The sequence below is a fragment of the Lissotriton helveticus genome, chromosome 7, assembly GCF_964261635.1.
Source record: "Lissotriton helveticus chromosome 7, aLisHel1.1, whole genome shotgun sequence".
Taxonomy (NCBI): domain Eukaryota; kingdom Metazoa; phylum Chordata; class Amphibia; order Caudata; family Salamandridae; genus Lissotriton; species Lissotriton helveticus.
This window is the reverse complement of record NC_136068.1, coordinates 1,273,210,766-1,273,236,698: the sequence shown is the minus strand read 5'-3', so window position 1 is coordinate 1,273,236,698 and position 25,933 is coordinate 1,273,210,766. Positions and strand designations below refer to the sequence as shown.

General features: G+C 45.2%; 1 protein-coding gene across 1 annotated transcript in view; it reads right to left on the bottom strand.

Annotated features, from left to right (window-relative positions):
* The window catches only part of LOC144770175 (proton channel OTOP2-like), a 390,107-nt gene that overhangs the window by 200,119 nt on the left and 164,055 nt on the right, over positions 1-25,933 (bottom strand). The window lies entirely within an intron of this gene.

Sequence of the window (25,933 nt, the reverse complement as noted above, 5' to 3'; positions counted from 1 at the left end):
TCATACTAGTCCCAGTTGCTCATTCTATGTATGGATGAAGTCTTGAAATCAAAAGTTCATTTATAAAATTATCCTTCTCAACACTCACAAATTAATTAATCATATTTATATGTACACTCCGAATCGTTCATTAATGCACTGCAAGTCCCTATTCAGGAACCTCCAGAACCCACCAACAGAGTTCATACTGGGCATTAAGGACTAGGAAAATCTTGGGGAACCCTTAGAAAAAAGGAGGTGATCCTTAAAATGCAACCATCCTCTGCTACTGAATTGTGGAAGAAGAACTCCAAACCCCAAAATTCAAGACACCTCCAAATTTTAAGTATTCATAATTTACCTCTAGCGAGTTTCCCCCTTGGGGTTTGAGCTAACACTAAAAGGCACCCTCCCCAACAAGAACCCCAACATTGGTTTAGCAGATAGGTTTTTAGCTCACTCTCAAAACCAAGGTTTTTTCAGACATGATTCTCAAATAAAAATTAGGAAAAACTGCAGTTTCATGGTGGCATGATTAAAGATAACATACTTTTGGCAAAACAGAGTGTAACATGTCATGTTAATGTTTATAACCCACTTTTAAGAAAACATCTAGCAGCTTCTATGCTGTTGCAGTCTGGAGATGTGTGCAACAATATGTAAAAATGCAAACAATAACCCATACAAAAGTGAATGTTGCCAGGCCTCGTCAATGGAAACTACAGCAGAAGGACCATCAAAACATGTTACATTGGGAACCCAAAAATGTAAATTCACGCAAGCTATGAAAAATCTATAACATCATTTTGTATATCATCTTCAGAGTCTGTGGAGAGAGAAAATGCACAGGGGGACAAGATAGGAGGTGGAATGAGCAGGAGTGAAATAAAAGCATCAAAACAGCATCCATGTTACCTAGTATGGCATTTTGTGAAAATGTGGAACAACTAATTTACATTAATAAACACACTTCTGTAAGCCATATTCAACTAGTTTCAACTGCAATATTATTAAATCATCATTTGTGTATTGCATCAATCATAAAACTCATTATTACTCAACATTAATTATCATTCGAAATTCTGAACTTAAAAAAATGATTTCTCACAAGGGATATGGAATTGTCATGTTTATTTTGTCCTTGGGACAAGTAGGCCCAACCCCCTCCAGTGCAAACCCTTTGGCTGTCAGTTTACAGTACCACATTTTGGACCAGGGAAAGGCATTGTCTGCAGCTAAGGTAATATGTGTCCTTAAATTAATTTTATTCAAATTTGTATTTATGGTTCAAGATTATAAAGCCTTTATTTTTAGGGTGTGCGCTCTTAGGAAATGTAAGCTTGAACTGCACTATTGACAGTGGTTCCATTGTAAAAATGTGTACACATGTTTGTAAAGTTTAACAGTATAAGGCTTTCTTTATACAATGCTCCCAGAATGCTCTCTAATTAGATACAAATATTTGCAGAAGCTTGAAAGCAAGATTGATGATCCTTTCCTTTAAAAATAAAATGTTTTTAAAAAAATGCAACTAGGAAAAAAATGGTTTTGCTAAACAACTGTGAAATTGTAGGTAACATTATTTGTAGCATCATTTGCTAAAATATGTTGATGCATGCTAGTATTTCCCAATATTCATATTGGAAAATCAGTGCAACCAGTTTCAACAAGATAATGGGAAACAAGTAAATAAACAAGCATTGGCAAAGCAAATCGGCCTGATATTGGTGGTCCAAGGGGAGCTTGGCCCTGATGGACAAATGGGGAGGCTGGGCCCAATTAAATCAAAAACAGAAGAAATTGCCTCACCACTTCTACTTTATCATACACTTAAAGAGAAGTTGAGAACACTGTTTGTCGTACTCAACTAGGTATTTTTATTTATACCAATCACTTTTTGATTTCAAATTATATTTTGTCATAACAACCTACTTATAATCAGACAAACATATATATACACAATATACAATCAACATTTAGTGTGACTTATATACATAACAACATGTTATCACAACAAATAATATTCACTATTTAGCAAAGAGATTTAGATACAAAAGCTTTTCACAACAGACAACAATATTTACAATATGATAGATGAAACACAAATTAACAAGTGAAAAAAGACTTTGTGCGAAACACAAAATTGGTGATGAAAAATTAGGAAAGGAACGTGAAAACAAATTCAAAATTAATTGTCAGCCAGCGAATGCTGCTATCCAAATTGTCCTTTCTAATTGGCCGACGCGTTTCGAATCCTGGTGATTAAGTACCGGATTCTCATCAGGGCACAATTATTCTGTCTGTGAAATTTTAAAGAGAAAAGATAGCGTTTCAGTTTGTGAAATTGAAAAGACAGAGCTCCCTGTATAGTGACATACAGCAGGAGGACCTACCGGGTCTTCAGCAGAAACGGGTTCGGGGTATAGTTAGGAGTGCAGGCTGGATTTGCTCCTAGAGGAGTCAGGGGGGCAGAACTACCTGCAATAGGGTAGATTACTATTAGCGCGGATAGAACATAAACAGTGCCCAAGTCGATTAAAGAGAGGACTCAAGAATGCAGAAATGCAAAAAGGCACATACCGCCAGCTGCTTCGTTGCTGAACGTGGGCAGTCGCCTTTGGAACTGGAATTTAATCCTTCCACGAATTTGCACTGAATGGTGAGTCCGGGCGCTGTGCAAGAACAGTGCGGGATTAATATATGTGGCTGGAGTTGGTGTGTACATAGAGCATCAAGTTAGTGGTCGAAAACACGTACCTTTGTTTTTTCTCTTTTGATCGCTCTGCGCGGGGGGTCTGGTCATGCGGATCAATCTGACTTCAGACGCCAGCGCGTACAATGTTTCCCAAGCTCCGGTTACTGTGGGCAAATGGAACCGGGTTAGTCTGAATGCGCGGAGGCGCGAGAGTGATCAAAAGCGGGCGGCATGGCTCCGCAGGAGCGGTGCTTACCTCCGTCTTGCTCGGAAAGCGTTACCGCATACTGTGTGAATCCAAAGATGGACGCCGCCGTTGTTGCCATGGCAAAAAGCACAACGCCGTGCGCTGAGGTTTGTGGGGCTTGTAGTTCTATCCGCGCATGAAAAATGAAGTTGAGTTACATGCAGTGAATCAACTGAGGAACTAATGAGACGGACCAGTCCAGGCACTAGGACTAGAGGCACAACTGGTCTATAGTCTCGCAATTTCAGACAGACTGTTCAAGCCCTTGCGGACACTGTTGAATTTAAAGATAAGGTATGCTTCCTTTTTAAGGAGCAATCGATCCAAGTCCGCGTTGGTCGTTGATGGACGTAATGTGTACAGTACCGTCCACCTTAGCTCATTGGCATCGTGTTTGGCAGTCAGAAAATGTTCCACCATGGGAGCAGTCGTGATTTTGTTTTTAATCCGAGACCGGTGTTGGCAGATGCGTGTATTAACTTGTTGGGTAGTTTTGCCAATGTAAATTTGGTCGCAAGGGCACTGCACCAAGTACACGACGTTTTTGGTTTTACAATTAGAAAATTCTCGGTGTCTCCATTTCGTAGCTCCATGTTGGAACTCGTCACCCTCGATAGTATTGGGGCACACAACACAGGTGCCACACTTGTGGTGTCCTGTGATTGGCTTCAGGTTCCACTGGCTTAATAGGTCAATTTTCTTCTTGGGTAATGACACGTCTGCTCTCATGATATGTTGTCCCACATTTTGATTCCTCTTGTAGGCGAACAACGGTCGCGGAAGTGGACAATCTAAGTTCGCCACTAGATGCCAGTTGTTCAGAACAGTTTTTCTTATCGCGTGTGTGTCCGGTCCGAAAGTGGTGACACAGACCAATCTCTCCAGTATAGGTTTGGGCCGAACTTGTAGGAGTGATTCTCGGGGGGTGAAGCGAGCTCTTTTAAAAGAGTGCTTTAAAAGTTTCTTAGGGTACCCCCTTGTTTGCATTTCCTGGCAAAACGCCGTTGCGTGAGACGTGAAGTCATCCAAGTGGGAGCAGTTCCTCCTTATGCGCAACAACTGCCCATATGGAAGGTTGGATTTTAAATTCCTCGGATGGGCACTTCTGTGGTGCAGGATTGTATTCCTGTCAGTGTCTTTTTTGTGGAGGGACGATTTCAACACCCCATTGACGTTTGATATTTCTACATCAAGAAAGGTCATCCTTTCCTTGCTCTGCATCATTGAAAATTTGATGTCAGCATGCCTATTGTTAAGCCAATCGTGGAACGCCACCAGTTGAGTCTGGCTCCCCTGCCACAGGAGCCAGACGTCATCTATGTAGCGGAACCACTGCCGGATGTGTTGTTCAAAGGGGTTATTAAAGGGTTCAGTTTTATTAATACAAAGTGCAGCCGGGACCTTATGGTCCACACTATTGAAACAGCACAGAGACTGTGCTTACAGGAGGAAAAAGAAATTGAGGAACTAATTGAGACGATCAAGACCAGTCCGGCAGTGACGGACGCCAAGGCACTCCTGGAAAAAATAGAGAAGGAAATTAGGACCTTCAAGGATAATACCATTAATGCCAAAACTTTTAAATACGAGCGAGACGTCAAGTCGTTCAAAATAGAGCAGGTATATCCTTTTCTGAAAGAGGATTATTATACACAACAAGATTCACGGAGAGCTTTATCTACCTATCCAACCTTCCATATGGGCAGTTGTTGCGCATAAGGAGGAACTGCTCCCACTTGGATGACTTCACGTCTCACGCAACGACGTTTTGCCAGGAAATGCAAACAAGGGGGTACCCTAAGAAACTTTTAAAGCACTCTTTTAAAAGAGCTCGCTTCACCCCCCGAGAATCACTCCTACAAGTTCGGCCCAAACCTATACTGGAGAGATTGGTCTGTGTCACCACTTTCGGACCGGACACACACGCGATAAGAAAAACTGTTTTGAACAACTGGCATCTAATGGCGAACTTAGATTGTCCACTTCCGCGACCATTGTTCGCCTACAAGAGGAATCAAAATGTGGGACAACATATCATGAGAGCAGACGTGTCATTACCCAAGAAGAAAATTGACCTATTAAGCCAGTGGAACCTGAAGCCAATCACAGGACACCACAAGTGTGGCACCTGTGTTGTGTGCCCCAATACTATCGAGGGTAACGAGTTCCAACATGGAGCTACGAAATGGAGACACCGAGAATTTTCTAATTGTAAAACCAAAAACGTCGTGTACTTGGTGCAGTGCCCTTGCGACCAAATTTACATTGGCAAAACTACCCAACAAGTTAATACACGCATCTGCCAACACCGGTCTCGGATTAAAAACAAAATCACGACTGCTCCCATGGTGGAACATTTTCTGACTGCCAAACACGATGCCAATGAGCTAAGGTGGACGGTACTGTACACATTACGTCCATCAACGACCAACGCGGACTTGGATCGATTGCTCCTTAAAAAGGAAGCATACCTTATCTTAAAATTCAACAGTGTCCGCAAGGGCTTGAACAGTCTGTCTGAAATTGCGAGACTATAGACCAGTTGTGCCTCTAGTCCTAGTGCCTGGACTGGTCCGTCTCATTAGTTCCTCAGTTGATTCACTGCATGTAACTCAACTTCATTTTTCATGCGCGGATAGAACTACAAGCCCCACAAACCTCAGCGCACGGCGTTGTGCTTTTTGCCATGGCAACAACGGCGGCGTCCATCTTTGGATTCACACAGTATGCGGTAACGCTTTCCGAGCAAGACGGAGGTAAGCACCGCTCCTGCGGAGCCATGCCGCCCGCTTTTGATCACTCTCGCGCCTCCGCGCATTCAGACTAACCCGGTTCCATTTGCCCACAGTAACCGGAGCTTGGGAAACATTGTACGCGCTGGCGTCTGAAGTCAGATTGATCCGCATGACCAGACCCCCCGCGCAGAGCGATCAAAAGAGAAAAAACAAAGGTACGTGTTTTCGACCACTAACTTGATGCTCTATGTACACACCAACTCCAGCCACATATATTAATCCCGCACTGTTCTTGCACAGCGCCCGGACTCACCATTCAGTGCAAATTCGTGGAAGGATTAAATTCCAGTTCCAAAGGCGACTGCCCACGTTCAGCAACGAAGCAGCTGGCGGTATGTGCCTTTTTGCATTTCTGCATTCTTGAGTCCTCTCTTTAATCGACTTGGGCACTGTTTATGTTCTATCCGCGCTAATAGTAATCTACCCTATTGCAGGTAGTTCTGCCCCCCTGACTCCTCTAGGAGCAAATCCAGCCTGCACTCCTAACTATACCCCGAACCCGTTTCTGCTGAAGACCCGGTAGGTCCTCCTGCTGTATGTCACTATACAGGGAGCTCTGTCTTTTCAATTTCACAAACTGAAACGCTATCTTTTCTCTTTAAAATTTCACAGACAGAATAATTGTGCCCTGATGAGAATCCGGTACTTAATCACCAGGATTCGAAACGCGTCGGCAATTAGAAAGGACAATTTGGATAGCAGCATTCGCTGGCTGACAATTAATTTTGAATTTGTTTTCACGTTCCTTTCCTAATTTTTCATCACCAATTTTGTGTTTCGCACAAAGTCTTTTTTCACTTGTTAATTTGTGTTTCATCTATCATATTGTAAATATTGTTGTCTGTTGTGAAAAGCTTTTGTATCTAAATCTCTTTGCTAAATAGTGAATATTATTTGTTGTGATAACATGTTGTTATGTATATAAGTCACACTAAATGTTGATTGTATATTGTGTATATATATGTTTGTTTGATTATAAGTAGGTTGTTATGACAAAATATAATTTGAAATCAAAAAGTGATTGGTATAAATAAAAATACCTAGTTGAGTACGACAAACAGTGTTCTCAACTTCTCTTTAAGTGTATGATAAAGTAGAAGTGGTGAGGCAATTTCTTCTGTTTTTGATTTAATTGGGCCCAGCCTCCCCATTTGTCCATCAGGGCCAAGCTCCCCTTGTGCCTCTTAGTTTAGTGCGGGTCCCCCCGCGAGAGCCAACGGACACCCTTGTCTTTTGATACTTAATTGTGATATTTTCTTCCGGGAACCCTCTATTCCCCACACCAATGTCAGACAAAGATACACTATCTTTTAGTGAAAACCACATTCAGAACCTCATTGACTCTTCTCCCTTTTCTAATGTGACCCTCAGCACCACCGCAAAACAGCAAAATGAGTCAGATAGACTGATACGCTTACAAAAAAAGCACACTCGTACGGAATTACATGGACATTTTTTGCTTAGGCACCTCAAAGGGGGCACAATCCCCTGGGGTCTACAGGTAAAGAATGTACCCGTGATATTTGTTGAGGACGCAGAATATAAGAAAGGGTTCAGTTTTATTAATACAAAGTGCAGCCGGGACCTTATGGTCCACACTATTGAAACAGCACAGAGACTGTGCTTACAGGAGGAAAAAGAAATTGAGGAACTAATTGAGACGATCAAGACCAGTCCGGCAGTGACGGACGCCAAGGCACTCCTGGAAAAAATAGAGAAGGAAATTAGGACCTTCAAGGATAATACCATTAATGACAAAACTTTTAAATACGAGCGAGACGTCAAGTCGTTCAAAATAGAGCAGGTATATCCTTTTCTGAAAGAGGATTATTATACACAACAAGATTCACGGAGAGCTTTATCTACGTTTCAAGGCCGGTCCAGAAACCGGTTTACAACATTTTCAGAGACGTCCTCCTCTGACTCATCGAGCTCGGACAACCGTAATCAAAATAAGAAACAGGTGGCTTTTTTAGACCAGGGCCAACAGCCAAAGACTCGCTTCAAACCAGCATGGGAGATGCGAACCAGGAATCGCTCTTACAAATCATAGAGAGTCCCAGCACTGTGGTGAATTTGTCTAACAGACAATTAACGCCTGAAGAACATTCGGTTCTAGCGCTTGGTCTCAAATTTGTACCTGGCAGCAACACGGATTACACAAGACTCAAATTAGAGGCGATTGAGTTTTGTCGCAAAATTCGTTTAAAAATATTTTTTTGGAACCATCCCTCACCGTCTTCCACAGAGGTCACTGGCCTACGCAACAAGTCCACCTTTGTCCCAAACCAAAATATCCCCAAAGAAGTTCTCGCGTTTGAACAGGTCCTGTTGTCATCGATCGACAAACTTGAAAAGGGCCGCCATTTTGTACATCAAAACATAGGCCATAAACAACAGGCAGCAATTAAAGCCCTCAAAGAAGACCAGTCCATCGTCATTAAACAGGCCGATAAGGGTGGTGCAGTGGTGGTGTGGTCTCGTGAACAATATCTAGCAGAAGGTCACAAACAGGTGAACAATCAAACCTGGTATAGACGTCTTTCTGAGAACCCAGTCAAGGAAATCCAACAACTCATTGCTGATTCATTACAGGTGGGGCTGGATGGTGGTTTTGGCAAAAAAGAATATGAATATCTTCTAAAAAAAATTCCCAGAACCCCGATACTCTACCTACTGCCCAAGATCCATAAGAGCCTTCAAGACCCCCCAGGACGTCCAATTGTGTCTGGATGTGAATCCTGTCTTGAACCGCTCTCGCAGTACGTGGATTTCTTTTTGAAACCATTTCTACAGTCAGTCAAATCATACTTACGTGACACTACGGATTTTCTGCACAAGGTTGAAGATACTGAGTTCGACCCAGACACCCAACTGTTGGTCACCATGGACGTCACCTCCCTCTATACGCAAATTCCACAAGAAGAAGCGTTAGAGGTGATGGAGATTTACCTGAACCTGAGAGTGAGGCCTCACCAAGTACCCACCTCCTTCATTTTGAGATTGGCAGAAATTGCCTTAAAAAAGAACTACTTTACATTCAATGGGGACTTCTTCATGCAGGTCAAGGGCACCGCGATGGGGTGCCCTTATGCCCCTGAAATGGCCGTACTTTTTATGGCCCAGTATGAGCAAAAGTTTGTGGACAATAATAACCCCTTTGAACAACACATCCGGCAGTGGTTCCGCTACATAGATGACGTCTGGCTCCTGTGGCAGGGGAGCCAGACTCAACTGGTGGCGTTCCACGATTGGCTTAACAATAGGCATGCTGACATCAAATTTTCAATGATGCAGAGCAAGGAAAGGATGACCTTTCTTGATGTAGAAATATCAAACGTCAATGGGGTGTTGAAATCGTCCCTCCACAAAAAAGACACTGACAGGAATACAATCCTGCACCACAGAAGTGCCCATCCGAGGAATTTAAAATCCAACCTTCCATATGGGCAGTTGTTGCGCATAAGGAGGAACTGCTCCCACTTGGATGACTTCACGTCTCACGCAACGACGTTTTGCCAGGAAATGCAAACAAGGGGGTACCCTAAGAAACTTTTAAAGCACTCTTTTAAAAGAGCTCGCTTCACCCCCCGAGAATCACTCCTACAAGTTCGGCCCAAACCTATACTGGAGAGATTGGTCTGTGTCACCACTTTCGGACCGGACACACACGCGATAAGAAAAACTGTTCTGAACAACTGGCATCTAATGGCGAACTTGGATTGTCCACTTCCGCGACCGTTGTTCGCCTACAAGAGGAATCAAAATGTGGGACAACATATCATGAGAGCAGACGTGTCATTACCCAAGAAGAAAATTGACCTATTAAGCCAGTGGAACCTGAAGCCAATCACAGGACACCACAAGTGTGGCACCTGTGTTGTGTGCCCCAATACTATCGAGGGTGACGAGTTCCAACATGGAGCTACGAAATGGAGACACCGAGAATTTTCTAATTGTAAAACCAAAAACGTCGTGTACTTGGTGCAGTGCCCTTGCGACCAAATTTACATTGGCAAAACTACCCAACGAGTTAATACACGCATCTGCCAACACCGGTCTCGGATTAAAAACAAAATCACGACTGCTCCCATGGTGGAACATTTTCTGACTGCCAAACACGATGCCAATGAGCTAAGGTGGACGGTACTGTACACATTAAGTCCATCAACGACCAACGCGGACTTGGATCGATTGCTCCTTAAAAAGGAAGCATACCTTATCTTAAAATTCAACAGTGTCCGCAAGGGCTTGAACAGTCTGTCTGAAATTGCGAGACTATAGACCAGTTGTGCCTCTAGTCCTAGTGCCTGGACTGGTCCGTCTCATTAGTTCCTCAGTTGATTCACTGCATGTAACTCAACTTCATTTTTCATGCGCGGATAGAACTACAAGCCCCACAAACCTCAGCGCACGGCGGTGTGCTTTTTGCCATGGCAACAACGGCGGCGTCCATCTTTGGATTCACACAGTATGCGGTAACGCTTTCCGAGCAAGACGGAGGTAAGCACCGCTCCTGCGGAGCCATGCCGCCCGCTTTTGATCACTCTCGCGCCTCCGCGCATTCAGACTAACCCGGTTCCATTTGCCCACAGTAACCGGAGCTTGGGAAACATTGTACGCGCTGGCGTCTGAAGTCAGATTGATCCGCATGACCAGACCCCCCGCGCAGAGCGATCAAAAGAGAAAAAACAAAGGTACGTGTTTTCGACCACTAACTTAATGCTCTATGTACACACCAACTCCAGCCACATATATTAATCCCGCACTGTTCTTGCACAGCGCCCGGACTCACCATTCAGTGCAAATTCGTGGAAGGATTAAATTCCAGTTCCAAAGGCGACTGCCCACGTTCAGCAACGAAGCAGCTGGCGGTATGTGCCTTTTTGCATTTCTGCATTCTTGAGTCCTCTCTTTAATCGACTTGGGCACTGTTTATGTTCTATCCGCGCTAATAGTAATCTACCCTATTGCAGGTAGTTCTGCCCCCCTGACTCCTCTAGGAGCAAATCCAGCCTGCACTCCTAACTATACCCCGAACCCGTTTCTGCTGAAGACCCGGTAGGTCCTCCTGCTGTATGTCACTATACAGGGAGCTCTGTCTTTTCAATTTCACAAACTGAAACGCTATCTTTTCTCTTTAAAATTTCACAGACAGAATAATTGTGCCCTGATGAGAATCCGGTACTTAATCACCAGGATTCGAAACGCGTCGGCCAATTAGAAAGGACAATTTGGATAGCAGCATTCGCTGGCTGACAATTAATTTTGAATTTGTTTTCACGTTCCTTTCCTAATTTTTCATCACCAATTTTGTGTTTCGCACAAAGTCTTTTTTCACTTGTTAATTTGTGTTTCATCTATCATATTGTAAATATTGTTGTCTGTTGTGAAAAGCTTTTGTATCTAAATCTCTTTGCTAAATAGTGAATATTATTTGTTGTGATAACATGTTGTTATGTATATAAGTCACACTAAATGTTGATTGTATATTGTGTATATATATGTTTGTCTGATTATAAGTAGGTTGTTATGACAAAATATAATTTGAAATCAAAAAGTGATTGGTATAAATAAAAATACCTAGTTGAGTACGACAAACAGTGTTCTCAACTTCTCTTTAAGTGTATGATAAAGTAGAAGTGGTGAGGCAATTTCTTCTGTTTTTGATATTGGTGGTCAGCATTTTGATTTTGTCAATGCGTGCCTTGTTTTATTATGGTTTTTGTAAAACTTTGTGGGAGCTATTATAACAAACATTTGCAAAAGCAATAATATTTTTTGGTCTAAAAAAACACACATTGCCACAGTAGTCCCTGGCACTGAACAAAACTACTTTGTGTGCCGATATTCTCCTTGTGAAAGAGTAGAAGTAAGTCAATGGATAGATAGACAGATAGATAGATAGATAGATAGATAGATAGATAGATAGATAGATAGATAGATAGATAGATAGATAAAAAGATAGATAGATAGATAGATAGATAGATAGATATATAGATAGATAGATAGATAGATAGATAGATAGATAGATAGATAGATAGATAGATAGATAGATAGATAGATAGATACATAGATAGATAGATAGATAGATAGATAGATAGATAGATAGATTTCTAATAAAAACGAAAGGTCTTGGTTAACTCCAGATCTAATTAGGGGCCCAATTCCTTAAAAAAGTCATACAATTACACCTATGGAGTAAGTCATACCTTGATTGCTGATTTATGGCTTTCATGAATTCACAAGAATTTACAGAAGTATGCCAGGAAATTGTACTCATAGAAAATATTTTTGAACTACTTTTTAGCATGAGCAAATATGCAGGTGTAAATTTGCTTATACACATATCAGTTGACAAGTTCACTTTCCCTCTAACCTCTATTTTCCCTTCCCTGGAACAAGTTTTACTTCTGATATTGTCAGTAGTAAATTTCCAACTTTTCTCAGTATGGGGAAAAGATTAGAGAAGAGCTGGCGAAAACCCCTAATACATGCAGTTTAATAGGTTTGCACAGAATCAAAAGGGCATTCAAACCCTGGAACTATTGCTTAACACTTCTTACAGCCCCAGGATGTAGATCTGCGGAAAGGTGGCAAAATAAAGAAATTGTTACAACTCAAATCTTTGTATATTATGAGCCTTTACATAATCAAAAAGGCTAATATTACAACTTTTATATAATGAGATTGCTGTCATAATTTGTCGCTGTACTACATAACACCAAAGGGACAGGTGTTACTACTGTTCTTTTGTTAGTTATTTTGTGTGTGATGAATATTGGTAAAATACTTGACATAGTATTTTGGAGTGCTCCAACTACTCCGACTCTAAAAGAACTTCAGTCAATTTCAAATTGTAGATAGAGAGTGTTTCTATTTTACTGACATTTTTAGGTCTTGCGCCTAGCGTTGCAGTGCGAGACCTCTTGTACGGGCTTCAGAAAGCTACCCACACGCTTGAGCTTGTGGTTTTGCTTTCCCTGTCTGCCATTGGCTTTCGGGTGCTTTTTTTTATTAAAAGGCAGGCGATTGGGCAAAGGCGATTGCATGTCCCGCCTTTGCTATGCCCATTCCCGTCTGTGTCTAGGACGCGCATCAGCGCACGGCACAGACGACAGGCTCCCTCGCCCCCTGTTCCTCTGTGGTGCGCGCGCACCACTAGTTTCGATTTCCGCCCTCGCTCCACTGTGGTGCGCGCGCACCACTGGTTTAACGTGTCCTTTCCGTTTCCGTGTACTATTTATTCGCCTTCCCATATTATTATTATTATTCCCTTCTTGAAGAGCCAGGAAAACAAAACCACTACGCACAGTAAGATATTACAGGCAGGCAGGCAACGGCGTAGGCAGAGCACGTTGCCCGCGATTCCTGGAAGTCGTTGTAAGCAGAGAAAAGTGGGTAGCGGCATGTGCTGAGCGCGCTGCCCGCGAGGAGAGCTGGAAATCGGGCAGCGGCGTTGAGGCGAGCTCGTTGCCCCTGGCTGGGAAGATGCGACCGTGATGGCGGGCGACTTGGAGAACTGCATTGCTCAAGAGGAGATGGCTGCAGGCTTAACAGAGCCCCCCCATGGAGACAACACAGCAGCGCCGGTTGGGCCGCAGGATGATCTGAGCTCCTGTATAACGTGCAGTCTCGGCGCTGTGCACAGCTCACAGAAAGCTCAAAGGAAGGTGTGCAGTATCAGCGCTGTGCACAGCTCACGGGAAGGTGTGCAGTGTACTGGCCAGGCCATTTTAGGCTACCTTCTATCTATCTATCTCAATACAAATCTCTTCATTTATTTTCATGCTCTGTAACAATGCTACGTTAGAACAAACAGATTGAGCTCGGAACATTTTCCAAAAGCTTAGCAGCCCTGAACAAAAATGCAAACTGTTTCTTAGTTCACATACTAGCCTATATCAGAATGAAAGAGCCATCTGAAACGCAACGTGATGGTCTTTTTTTGTGAAAGATTTAGGTAGAAGTGACCGCGGTGTGGGAGGGTGAGGTTCAACAAGTGTGAAGTTATTTGAAGACCTTTACAATAAAATGAGCCCACAATAGTGTTGAGAAAGTTGTCACCATATTAACAGGGTAAAAAGCAGTGGACCATATCTAAGTATTGAAATGTAGCAACGTTTACTTGTTATTGTTGAATAAAAACAAAGGTGGTAAGTAGGAATGTGTCTTTCTCATGCCCACTAATGCATCACAGTAAAAAGTTGGGGCACTATGCCTCTCTTATAAGGCAACACTAAGGGGTGCCCGCGTTAAGCTTACAATAGGGGAGACAAGACACGGCAAGGGTCGGGGTTCCGCTAACCCTGCCAAAGGAGAACTAGGTGCACTAACATGTAAACACAGAGTTCGTTGAGATGAACGGGGTGGACTGCTCTCGGCCGCTCCAGTATCCACCCGTGCTACCTTCCAGAGGATAAAGTCACTGTTCCGGTGATAAGTGCGAATGTGAGAAAGGAAAGGCGGGGACGACATCGGCCCCGCTGCAGTTATGGCGGGGCGCACGGGCCCCCACCTGCCACGGGTTCCCTGGTGACCCGGAAGTGATTGAGTCACTTCCGGGTCACGAGGGGAACAAGGGCCAGGCTGGTCAGATCTGGCCTGGGCGATGAAGGGTTAAAAGGCAGTGGAGCGCGAGAGTCGGCCTCTTTGACTCCTGCGCGCCACGGCCTGCCCTTCCAGCCTCTGGGAGGCTGTAATTATTTTCTTTTCTTCTTTTTTCAGGTCGGCGCGAGGGACGGTGTTGCCGAGATTTACATCTCGGCGAAATGAAGAATGTGCAGAAGGAGCCGAGGGCCAACAGCGGCCCATAATTTGCTTTCCCTCTTTGTCTCCTCTGCAGGTTTGTGGTCTCGGCAGCGGGAGAGTGGCGGTCATGAGCGAGATTGGACAATGGAGGAGGATTACAGCCAGAAGCCCCATGACGAGGGGGGCAGCCTCAACAAAGTGGGAGCACCGTTCGTCGCTGCGGTTCCCGGTGGCACGCTGTTTTGCTGAAGGCTGCTGTAGGCGCTGGGGCGAGAGATAGTGCGTAAGTTCCCCTACCAAGTTTTGCGCATTTGTCTTGCTGTGCCTGTTTTCTTGCTGTGTCACAACAGTGGTTGGGTTCTGCAGCTCTGTCTTTCCTTGGTTTGTGACGCCTAATGGTTAGGTAATGCTCCGGTTGTCATGCTTGTAGAGGCCGGTGGCCTAAGGAGCATCGGGGGAAAGTGTAGAGAGTGGGCAGCCTTTGAGATTAAGGTTTGTCAGCCAGCGTCAGATGGAGCACTGATAGCGCTTTGATTGCTCTCCAGGTTGTCGCAGGACCCTGGAGAGAACGTTGCTCAACACAGACAGATGTGGATTGCGGTTTTCGTGCCGATGCAATCGGTGAGTCGGGCTTTGCCTACACATGCACTTGGTTTTGCATTCAGCCCAATTGTAATTTGCTCCTCAGCGCAGCTGTTTCGATTGTGAGGCGCTCTGACACTCTCTGGTTCCATCTTCGTGATATAAGAGGTATGGGACGAGACTAGACATGGCGGCCGGTGCGATCGGGCTTTGCCCACATAGGCACTTGGTTTTGCATTTGGGCCCAATTGTGGTTTGCTCCTCAACGCTGCTGTTTCGATTGTGGGGCGCTCTGACACCTTAGGGTTGCGTCTTCCCTGTGTAGAAGTATGGACGAGACTAGGCATGGCGGCCGGTACTGCCATCTGGGGTGATGTTGAGGATTCGGAACGAGGGTGTAATCACATGCTTCTCCTATTCATGAGGGAATGTGTGTGGGGAAGTGCATAGTTGCATATTACGGGGACACATATGTGCTCAGTTGCCCATTGATGGCCGTGTGTCCACAACGCTGACGAGGATTAGTGGTGGGGGGTCTTGCCCGAGACTCGATGCTCACTCGATCAGTTGGGGGAAGACATATTTGTGCCGTGTGTGTACGGCTCGTGTGTTGTCGTTGCGATCTGGGGTGGTTCCCTTGCCGCAGGTTTGGGATTGTTTTGGATTCCGAAATGCTCAAAGTACTTCCGAGAAAGGTTGTTTTGCTGGTTTGAGTGACTGGTGGAAAGTCACTGCCTCTCAGGAACGTATCACACTGTAACCAGGAAACTAGCAGCAATCATTATTTTGCAAAAAATAAAACACAGCGGATTAGGGGGCAAACGTGATGAATCTCTGCACAGCACTTCATGAATAATGGTGACCCTGCTATGCTCAGCACATGGCCCTTGCAGTGCCACAGAAGTTGTTTCCTAGAGGCGGTAAGATTCAGTTGCATGCTGCGCATTGGCTCGGCCCGCGAGGCGTGCCACGCATGGTTTCGTGTGGCTCACACCGACGGTCACGCTCGCGCTAATGGTTTGTAACAGCTGGAAAATATCCTGTAATAACCAGCGCACGCACACTTCCCTGTGGTAATTGTTGATCCCTGGTGACCTCACATAGTTTGATTCAGTAGAGGAAGAATTATTGTCCTACTCTTAAACTTTCCATAAAACTGTGTTACATCTGGTTCCAATGGTAAGCGCCTTGATGCCCTCAGACCAAGCCAATGCTACATGCTACATTGGGTTTCTGGCTGCTTCATTTCACCACTTGAGTCATTGTTTCACAAACATTTGGCAATCTTTTTTATTGCCTCTGAAATCTGAGAATCGTATTTGGTCCAAAAACTCTCTAATTGATTTGTCTTCACCTGGGTATTAAATCAATGGGAATAATACACATAACAATAAGGTTTTTTTTAGATTTATTATGAGCTTGGAAAACCAGTAGTGTGAGCAAAAACGCTAAGCTCAGCAAGGCACCTGAGGTGAGCAAATTTAGTGTGCCACTGAGGTTGAGAGTGCTCTATATGGGAGCTGCTTTCCACCTAAACTTGAGAACTACCTAGAGTTCTCCGCTTCTTTATTGCGTAATTTATGCAGCACTTTATTTCTGAACGGGCTTGGTTTAGACTTAAACTGGGTGCTCCCTTGGGTAGGGACAGAGCTATACCTCTCTGAGGGCTCTAATGATAGTGCAACACATTTCAGGGGTTGCTTTTAATCATGTCAGGTTGGCTTGGATAGTATTTTACCAAAAGCTAAAGCTGTAATGTTGTGCCTGGAGTGGTAAAAGGCTTTAGGCCATTTTACAGCTCGGCATGGATGGCACTGTGCTAATCCTATGCTTAAAGACTTTGCTGCTGAACTGGCAAAAGACTGTGTCCCTTTAGATCTTATATCCTATGCCTAAAGACTTTGATAGAAAAGCAGATATTGGAAGTGATGTTATGGGCTTGCAACATCATGCCTTATTCAACTATGCTGGATTCGCAAAACTCCGAGTCCCTTAGCTTCAGGTCAAATAGTCCTAAAAAGAGCCGACGCATTATTACATTATTTGCAAGCGCTCCCATTGGGAAGTACAACGTCAATATTACTCATGCAAGGGAATGGTACTGTACTTAGCGGGGGGGGAATCTTTCATAAGGGACTGAAAGAGCTCCAATTTATACTCTATACCTTCCTTCCTTAGGTAACCATGAAGGCGCTATTGAGTCATTTAAGATACGGCATGTGCCCTCAGCCAAAATTGTAACAGTAACTAGGTTTACAGTAAGCCAAATGCTGGTAGTGGGCTTGCACCACCGGTAGGGCCACCCGCAGGGGTACCTGTGAAATGTGTTTTCAGACCTACCACTATGGGGTCAGCTCACGTAGTTAGTGAATTGCAAAATATGGCCAAAATCTTCTTTTCTTTACATGTAGGTTACCTCTGGGGCGGGCTCCAGGTTTCAACAAGGGGTCTGTACTTACTGAGGGTGGTATGCTTAGCATATTACAGCAATTTCTTTACATGGCGGGGAGGTCAGGCCTACTTGGCAATGGCCTCGGGGAGGGTCAGTCAGGTACACCTTCAACATTGACGTCCAAAAACAATACACCCCAGGCCCTGTTGTCATATCTTCAAGGGTATCCCTGCGCGCAGTTGCGGAGGTACATTGGAATGTGGGGGCCTGTGTTTAAGGCCCTAGGCACCAAGGGATGGTACACGTAAGCTTTGGGGGGGAGGTGCCATGTCACACAAATACGGTCAGACACGTATGTGTGGATAGACTTCGGGAATGCCAATAGCATCAGCCTGGCAAGAAATGTGCTGGGCTGCAGCATACATTGTGGTAACCATGAATGCGCTATTTCGCTGCACTTCTCACTGTGTACTGTCCTTAAATAATCATGGAGGGGCTATTGCATTCACTGTAGACTCCAGGTCTATTCTTTCATGAAAGTCATATTACCAGGCACCCTCACTGTAACACTAAATTAATTGCCCCGCATGTGACACAAACTGATGCTTTGCTAAACACTCGCTGTTGCAAGTTTGATGAGAATGCATCTGGTGCTAATCGTAGCTAAGGCTTAGCATATGACAGCAATATAATACGGGCAGGTGTACTGGATATTTCGTCAGGGAGCCAGAAACACTAATCATTTGTGTTTGTTTTTTCATTTATGTATGACCGGATCCATGGTTGATACCTGGGAAGTGCTCCACACTGCAACGACTGTAGGAGGTGGACAGTCAAGGGGACCTGTACACCCGGAATGGGAGTATCAAGCAAAGGCATCAAGTGTGATGGGCGGTCAATTCAGCGGCTCAAGCGGTGCCAGCAAGAGAAGGTGCTACCCATGCATTATAGTTGAAGTGTGTAATGGTCACCCATTTGTGTTGCCAGTTGTGGGAAATGGGCAGTGCACTGCATTACAGGTGTATACCGTCACAGCTTGACCAGGAGCACAAGTATTACGGAGGAGGCGTCACAACAACACCCTTGTTGTGAAACTGTTACTGCAATGGCGGCGCCTGTGCTCATGGGCGCCTTTCATAATTGACACTGCGTGGTGTTAGGAGGCTCCGTAGTAGGGAGGTAGGCTTGCACAGGGCTTAGCCTTACAATGGTATAGTTGCACTAACAACGATTAGCATGGACAGGGGAGGTGTGAATATCCGGTGCACCATGATGCTGATGACGGAGGCCAAGTAGTGGCTCCAAGAGGGGGTGTCAAGTGCCTATGAGTAGGCCAGCCCCAGAGTTATGACCATGCAACTTGAGCAGGATTGGGTGGTTATGAACACTGAAGTAGGTTGGTTTTACACGTCTAGGGCCAAGATATGCCCTGTCACAGCGACTCCAGGGATTCCAAAGATGGTGTCTGTCCATCCAGAGTAGGGAATGAAACCTTTGGACAGATCTTTAGGCCCAGTTAGTGGTGTATAGTGAGGTGACCCGTTGGTGCACCAGGGTACACCCAGACATTCCAGAGCCTCCAAGGGGAGGAAGCGAGTCTGTGAGGCCATTGGGTCATTGGAAACATACCTAGTAACAAACTGCTGAGGTTAGCTAGGGCTTGACACTTACAGACTATAGCACAGGGGTGGATATAGGGAAATTGTGCTCCCTAAGAGGACGGTGTCCATTTGTTCACACTGGGGGATGAAGCAGTCGCAGGGGATCTTCTTGCCTAGTTAGGCGCAGATAAGGACATGGCATGACCTTGCAGTGAGTTGGTAGGGCCTGATAGTTGGCCTGAAAAATATAATGGCTTGGCTAGGGGGATTTTTGAGGCAGGGCATGACCTTTCAGTGTAGGAGGGTGGGGGGGGGGCAGATAGTCGGTCAACTACGCTGGCCTGTGGCGGTAAGGTCATGATTGGTGAGCAGTTAATGTAAGGTCCTTAGGGGGCGGCGCCATTCTTGAATGGGGTCGCCCAAAGGGAGGGGCAAGTGGTCTCTCCTAGAACTCCTGGGGCAGGTACAGCCTGTTGGGTACTTGGGTGCGGGGGGGGAGAGTCATGCTTTCTCTAGGCTGGCTGGCCACCCCGCACGTGCACAAAGACGCCAGTAAACGGCGCAGAGATGCAAGGACCCCCTTTTAATGCAGGTAATAGGGCATATGGGTGTAACCGGTGGGCGGAAGTATCCTCACGGTAAGCAGGCACTCTGCGCATGCGCACTTCGACAAAAGGGCATGGTTAATCGGGCGTACGGGAGTAACCGGGGGAAAAGTACCCTCCCGGTAAACGTGCCCTCTGCGCATGCGCACTTCGACAGAAGCACACGGTTAGTCGGGCGTACGGGGGTAAACGGGGGGAGAAGTACCTCCCAGTAAATGGGCCCTCTGCGCATGCTCACTCCTTCAGGAGGGCGTGGTTTAGTGATAAGGATCTGACACCAGTTATGGACCTTGCCGTAGGCCCAAAATAGGTATGCAGAAAAATGTATATTGTATGTGATTGATATGTTAGTCTCGGATAGGAAATACCTTGTACTAGAAGTATGTTAAGGTTAGCCATCTGATATCTGTATATATCAATTGTAAATGTTTTCTGCGTAATTGTGTAAATATTGTTTATTTCAATTTTTGATTTAGTTTGTATGTTTTAATAAATACGGCCGGGGGGGGTCGAAAGATCCCCCGCCTTCCAAAGAAATCCCTCTCATGTCCTGTTAGTAATGTTGGTTAATGGAAGGGTGAGGGTCCTCCGGCAGTCCCTGGCCATATAAAACGCGCCATGTTACCTTACATCTAAGCCTCCTAAAGTAAAACTAACGGCAGAACCCCCTGGGATAACATGCCTCAGATCCCAACTGCCTCTCTGCAAAGGAAGAGACCGTATTGTGTGTCTCACAGGAAACGTGCCTGCTAACTACTCACTCTGAGAGCAGCCGCCAGTAGCATTCCCCCTTCATCACCCTGCCCCCCAGAGCCTGCGGGTAGGTAACAGAAGGAGAGCCATCTTTGCAGCGAAAACCCTCCTGCGCCTCGGATGCCGGTCACAGGGACGGTGTCACATCGCTCCCATCAGCCCCGTCCTGTGGTCACCATCACCTCTATCATTCGCAGGCCCGGCTTGTGTCTCAGTCAGTGGAGGGGACATCACCCCCCATTTGTGGTGTCTCCTTTGAGCACTGCAGCTGTGGGCTGGGGGGGTCTTCCCCCACCCCCTTCGCTTTCTCTTGTTTTTGCTTATTTTCTTTTTGTTTACAGCCACGCTTTGAATGGCTGCAGCTAGCAGCTGCCACGTCAGCATCGCCATGTTTGTGCTTTCTCTACTGCTGTTTTAAGTCTCTGAGATCCAGCAGAGTACACACAAGCTCAAACTGTAATTGAAAAGAATACATTTCTTGAATGCTTCATCTAGCAGCAAATGAATTTGAAAATTAGAGCCACATTATGCACGAGTCATCGACTTCCCATACATTTCTAATCAGCTGGAAAATTATGTGCTGGAAATGTGTGTGTTTATATTCCACAGTGTGCGTATAAAACTCGGGCCACTGTCTTTGACACACCCAGACAGAGATTGTCTAGGCTGCTAAATGTGTGAACTAGTTGACACACTCTAGCTTAATATCCGGCTGCAGAGGCTACCATCGTCAAAGTCCCTCTAACCAGGCCCGGACTGGCCGTTGCGGGCACCGGGCAATCCCCCGGTGCGCCGCAAGGGTGGGGGCCGGTTTTGGGCCCCTGGGGGCCGTTTTTGTCACAGGGTCGTTTTTGCAGCGTTGCTGCAAAAACGGCCCTGTAACAAAATCGGCCGAAAACCGGCCATGGCAACGAGCACGGTCGCACCGCAATAATATTTTACAATTTAATTTACAACCGCGGTGAAACTATGGAATTGTTGCAAAATTTTTAAGATGCGATTGTCAGATATTCCCTTTTATGACGGGCACATGCTGATGAGCTTTGCGGCGGGGTTAACAGGGGGTAAAAGACATTGTCATTTCCAACGCCATTTACTAAGCCAATAGCTCTTTAGAGCGAACAGTAGAGAATGTACTATAGTTCAAATGCAATGCAATAGATTACGCAATTACAACAAAGTGAGCTATTGCCATTTTCAAATACACCATTTGATTAATGCTTGCATAAAGGGAAAAAAACCCAATGACATTTTCAATGCCAATACCTCAAAACAATGGGGCATATTATCAAGAAAGGGCGTTACATTATCGCCGCTTTTATCGGCAGGAAACTGCCGATAAAGCAGCGATAATGGGCTTGATAATATGCTCTATGAATTCCAATCGAAGCCCATGTTAGATGTGAAGACATCTAACATGGGCTTCGATTGGAATTCATACAGAATATTATCAAGCCCATTATCGCCGCTTTATCGGCAGTTTCCTGCCGATAAAAGCGGCGATAATGTAACGCCCTTACTTGATAATATGCCACAATGTTATTGCGAGACCTATTGCATTACAAATGCTTGTTTAGTTCCTGATATTACAAACTTGCAGTCTGTAGCAGCTCCACCAACGTTTTTAGGCCCAGAAAACCAGAAATGATATGGGAGGATGGCCGATGGCATTTGAAACCTACTTTTAGGCAGTAGAATGTAAATGTAAATGTACAGGAATTTATATAGCGCAAATCACCAAGCGGTTTCTAAGCGCTTGCTTAGGGAACCCGTCCTGGTATTCCCCTGTGAGATAACCCTGGCAGGGTATCCACAAGGTGAAAGCCAGGCATCCCGCCGCGAGGGGCCGTTGTCTAGAAATAGACGTTGTTGTTGCAAAAAGAAGCTAGCCATGCCTAAGCATAGTCTTGGTATAGGAGATAAAAGATTTTTTTTAAACATTACCTGTTCCTAGCAAGAGATTAGAAGAAAATGGAGGTTTTCACCCGACATGGAAGAAAAATGGGATGATGAATATGAGGAAGCATTAATAGGTGTAGAGGACAATTTTGTAAGAACAACTGCCATTGTTATAGAACAAAATAAATTATTTTCAGGTGTGCAATCACCAGGTGAATCAATTGCAAATTCAAATATTTACATTAGGGATCAATTAATAAATAGAAATGCCAATTTGAAAATACAAGAAAGGTTGTAAGATCAGTCTTTAAAGAAATCTATAGGTGTAGTGAAGTGTATGAAAAACACCTCTCTTTAAGTCTTGAATAGTGGACAGAGGGCGAGAAATGGATGTCATGGAAGCACTGACTCAAGTGAAGTGAATGTGTTACAACAATCTGCAGAAAGGAGGAAAATTACTGGTGGTAATAAAAAAATGCAGATGGGCTCGGGAGAAACGCCAATGTTATAGATGTGGTAGTATGAAACATAGCAAACTTAAGTGCCTGTCTAGCACTGAAAGTTAGGTGCTCTCGCTGTAAAAAGGGGCATTTTTCCAGAGTGGGAAAGAAGGAAGAGTATGAGTCAAAACAGTATGACTGTGATAAATACCAGCAATAGTTGTAGGGAGAAAACTGACGGCGTGAGTGAAGAGAATGGAGTAGAAGTGTTGGTAGAAACCTTCTGGATAAATGAACATACACCTTTTCCATACCGTTTCTTACTTCGTTGTCCTATCTGGTCCACGATATGGGCAAATCAAGAGGGATGCACAACTAGGAGAGACCACTTAAATATCTTGAACAAGTAACTAATAAAACGTAAAAAACTACAAAACCAGAAAGGTGCACCACCCTCCTGATACTCCTATTTTTCTAACACTCCTACTCAAATCCCTCCATGCAGGATTGCCTCTGAAGAAACTAGTATACAAGAATTATCTTTACCAAGACCCAACTGCACTTGGAACTCATGTTATGGAAGCATGCACAATTAGATAGAGCAGCTAAAATACCCTTGGGACTTAGAAAGGAGCTAGCTTCTTTTCCATATTTGCTCACAGACTGAGACCAATTTTGGGGCTACACTCATTGATCACACAGGGTCTTGCCGACAGTTTTTATACACACCATTCCACTAGTCACTCTCATAATAACAAATGTGCATGATTAGGATATTCCCCCTTATCACCATCTTTGACATTTTGTGTGTGGTATTCTCTTGCTTTTGGTCCCAAAGGGGGTGTTCTTGATTGCAAAATTAGCTGTTTAATGTCTTTTCTCACAGGTATCTCTACAAAGGACATCACATTGAAAGAAGGTTTCTTCTCTGCACGTGTGCAGAATGAAACTTGAGTAGCACCAAAACTCAAAAAACTTTTTCTTATGGAGTCTATGTTTCCTGAAAACAGTCTTTATGTACTCTTCCACCATTATATATTCTAGACTTAAAAAAAAGGCACAGCCCTGTTTGTAAAAATAGTGCTAAACACGTGTTGGCTGTTTTGCTGCTCGCTTCACAAAGCAGTAGCGGCCCGTTGTGGGTGTGCTGCTGGGCGCTGACGTGGGGCGGGGAAGGGGCAGGATGGGGGGTAGTAAACTACGGATTATGGCCGATTCAAGGTAAGTAAACATATAAATAAATAAAACAAATTTTGTTGCGCGCGCTGCACAGGGCTTAGCCTTACAATGGTATAGTTGCACTAACAACGATTAACATGGACAGGGGAGGTGTGAATATCCGGTGCACCATGATGCTGATGACGGAGGCCAAGTAGTGGCTCCAAGAGGGGGTGTCAAGTGCCTATGAGTAGGCCAGCCCCAGAGTTATGACCATGCAACTTGAGCAGGATTGGGTGGTTATGAACACTGAAGTAGGTTGGTTTTACACGTCTAGGGCCAAGATATGCCCTGTCACAGCGACTCCAGGGATTCCAAAGATGGTGTCTGTCCATCCAGAGTAGGGAATGAAACCTTTGGACAGATCTTTAGGCCCAGTTAGTGGTGTATAGTGAGGTGACCCGTTGGTGCACCAGGGTACACCCAGACATTCCAGAGCCTCCAAGGGGAGGAAGCGAGTCTGTGAGGCCATTGGGTCATTGGAAACATACCTAGTAACAAACTGCTGAGGTTAGCTAGGGCTTGACACTTACAGACTATAGCACAGGGGTGGATATAGGGAAATTGTGCTCCCTAAGAGGACGGTGTCCATTTGTTCACACTGGGGGATGAAGCAGTCGCAGGGGATCTTCTTGCCTAGTTAGGCGCAGATAAGGACATGGCATGACCTTGCAGTGAGTTGGTAGGGCCTGATAGTTGGCCTGAAAAATATAATGGCTTGGCTAGGGGGATTTTTGAGGCAGGGCATGACCTTTCAGTGTAGGAGGGTGGGGGGGGGGCAGATAGTCGGTCAACTACGCTGGCCTGTGGCGGTAAGGTCATGATTGGTGAGCAGTTAATGTAAGGTCCTTAGGGGGCGGCGCCATTCTTGAATGGGGTCGCCCAAAGGGAGGGGCAAGTGGTCTCTCCTAGAACTCCTGGGGCAGGTACAGCCTGTTGGGTACTTGGGTGCGGGGGGGGAGAGTCATGCTTTCTCTAGGCTGGCTGGCCACCCCGCACGTGCACAAAGACGCCAGTAAACGGCGCAGAGATGCAAGGACCCCCTTTTAATGCAGGTAATAGGGCATATGGGTGTAACCGGTGGGCGGAAGTATCCTCACGGTAAGCAGGCACTCTGCGCATGCGCACTTCGACAAAAGGGCATGGTTAATCGGGCGTACGGGAGTAACCGGGGGAAAAGTACCCTCCCGGTAAACGTGCCCTCTGCGCATGCGCACTTCGACAGAAGCACACGGTTAGTCGGGCGTACGGGGGTAAACGGGGGGAGAAGTACCTCCCAGTAAATGGGCCCTCTGCGCATGCTCACTCCTTCAGGAGGGCGTGGTTTAGTGATAAGGATCTGACACCAGTTATGGACCTTGCCGTAGGCCCAAAATAGGTATGCAGAAAAATGTATATTGTATGTGATTGATATGTTAGTCTCGGATAGGAAATACCTTGTACTAGAAGTATGTTAAGGTTAGCCATCTGATATCTGTATATATCAATTGTAAATGTTTTCTGCGTAATTGTGTAAATATTGTTTATTTCAATTTTTGATTTAGTTTGTATGTTTTAATAAATACGGCCGGGGGGGTCGAAAGATCCCCCGCCTTCCAAAGAAATCCCTCTCATGTCCTGTTAGTAATGTTGGTTAATGGAAGAGTGAGGGTCCTCCGGCAGTCCCTGGCCATATAAAACGCGCCATGTTACCTTACATCTAAGCCTCCTAAAGTAAAACTAACGGCAGAACCCCCTGGGATAACATGCCTCAGATCCCAACTGCCTCTCTGCAAAGGAAGAGACCGTATTGTGTGTCTCACAGGAAACGTGCCTGCTAACTACTCACTCTGAGAGCAGCCGCCAGTAGCATTCCCCCTTCATCACCCTGCCCCCCAGAGCCTGCGGGTAGGTAACAGAAGGAGAGCCATCTTTGCAGCGAAAACCCTCCTGCGCCTCGGATGCCGGTCACAGGGACGGTGTCACATCGCTCCCAT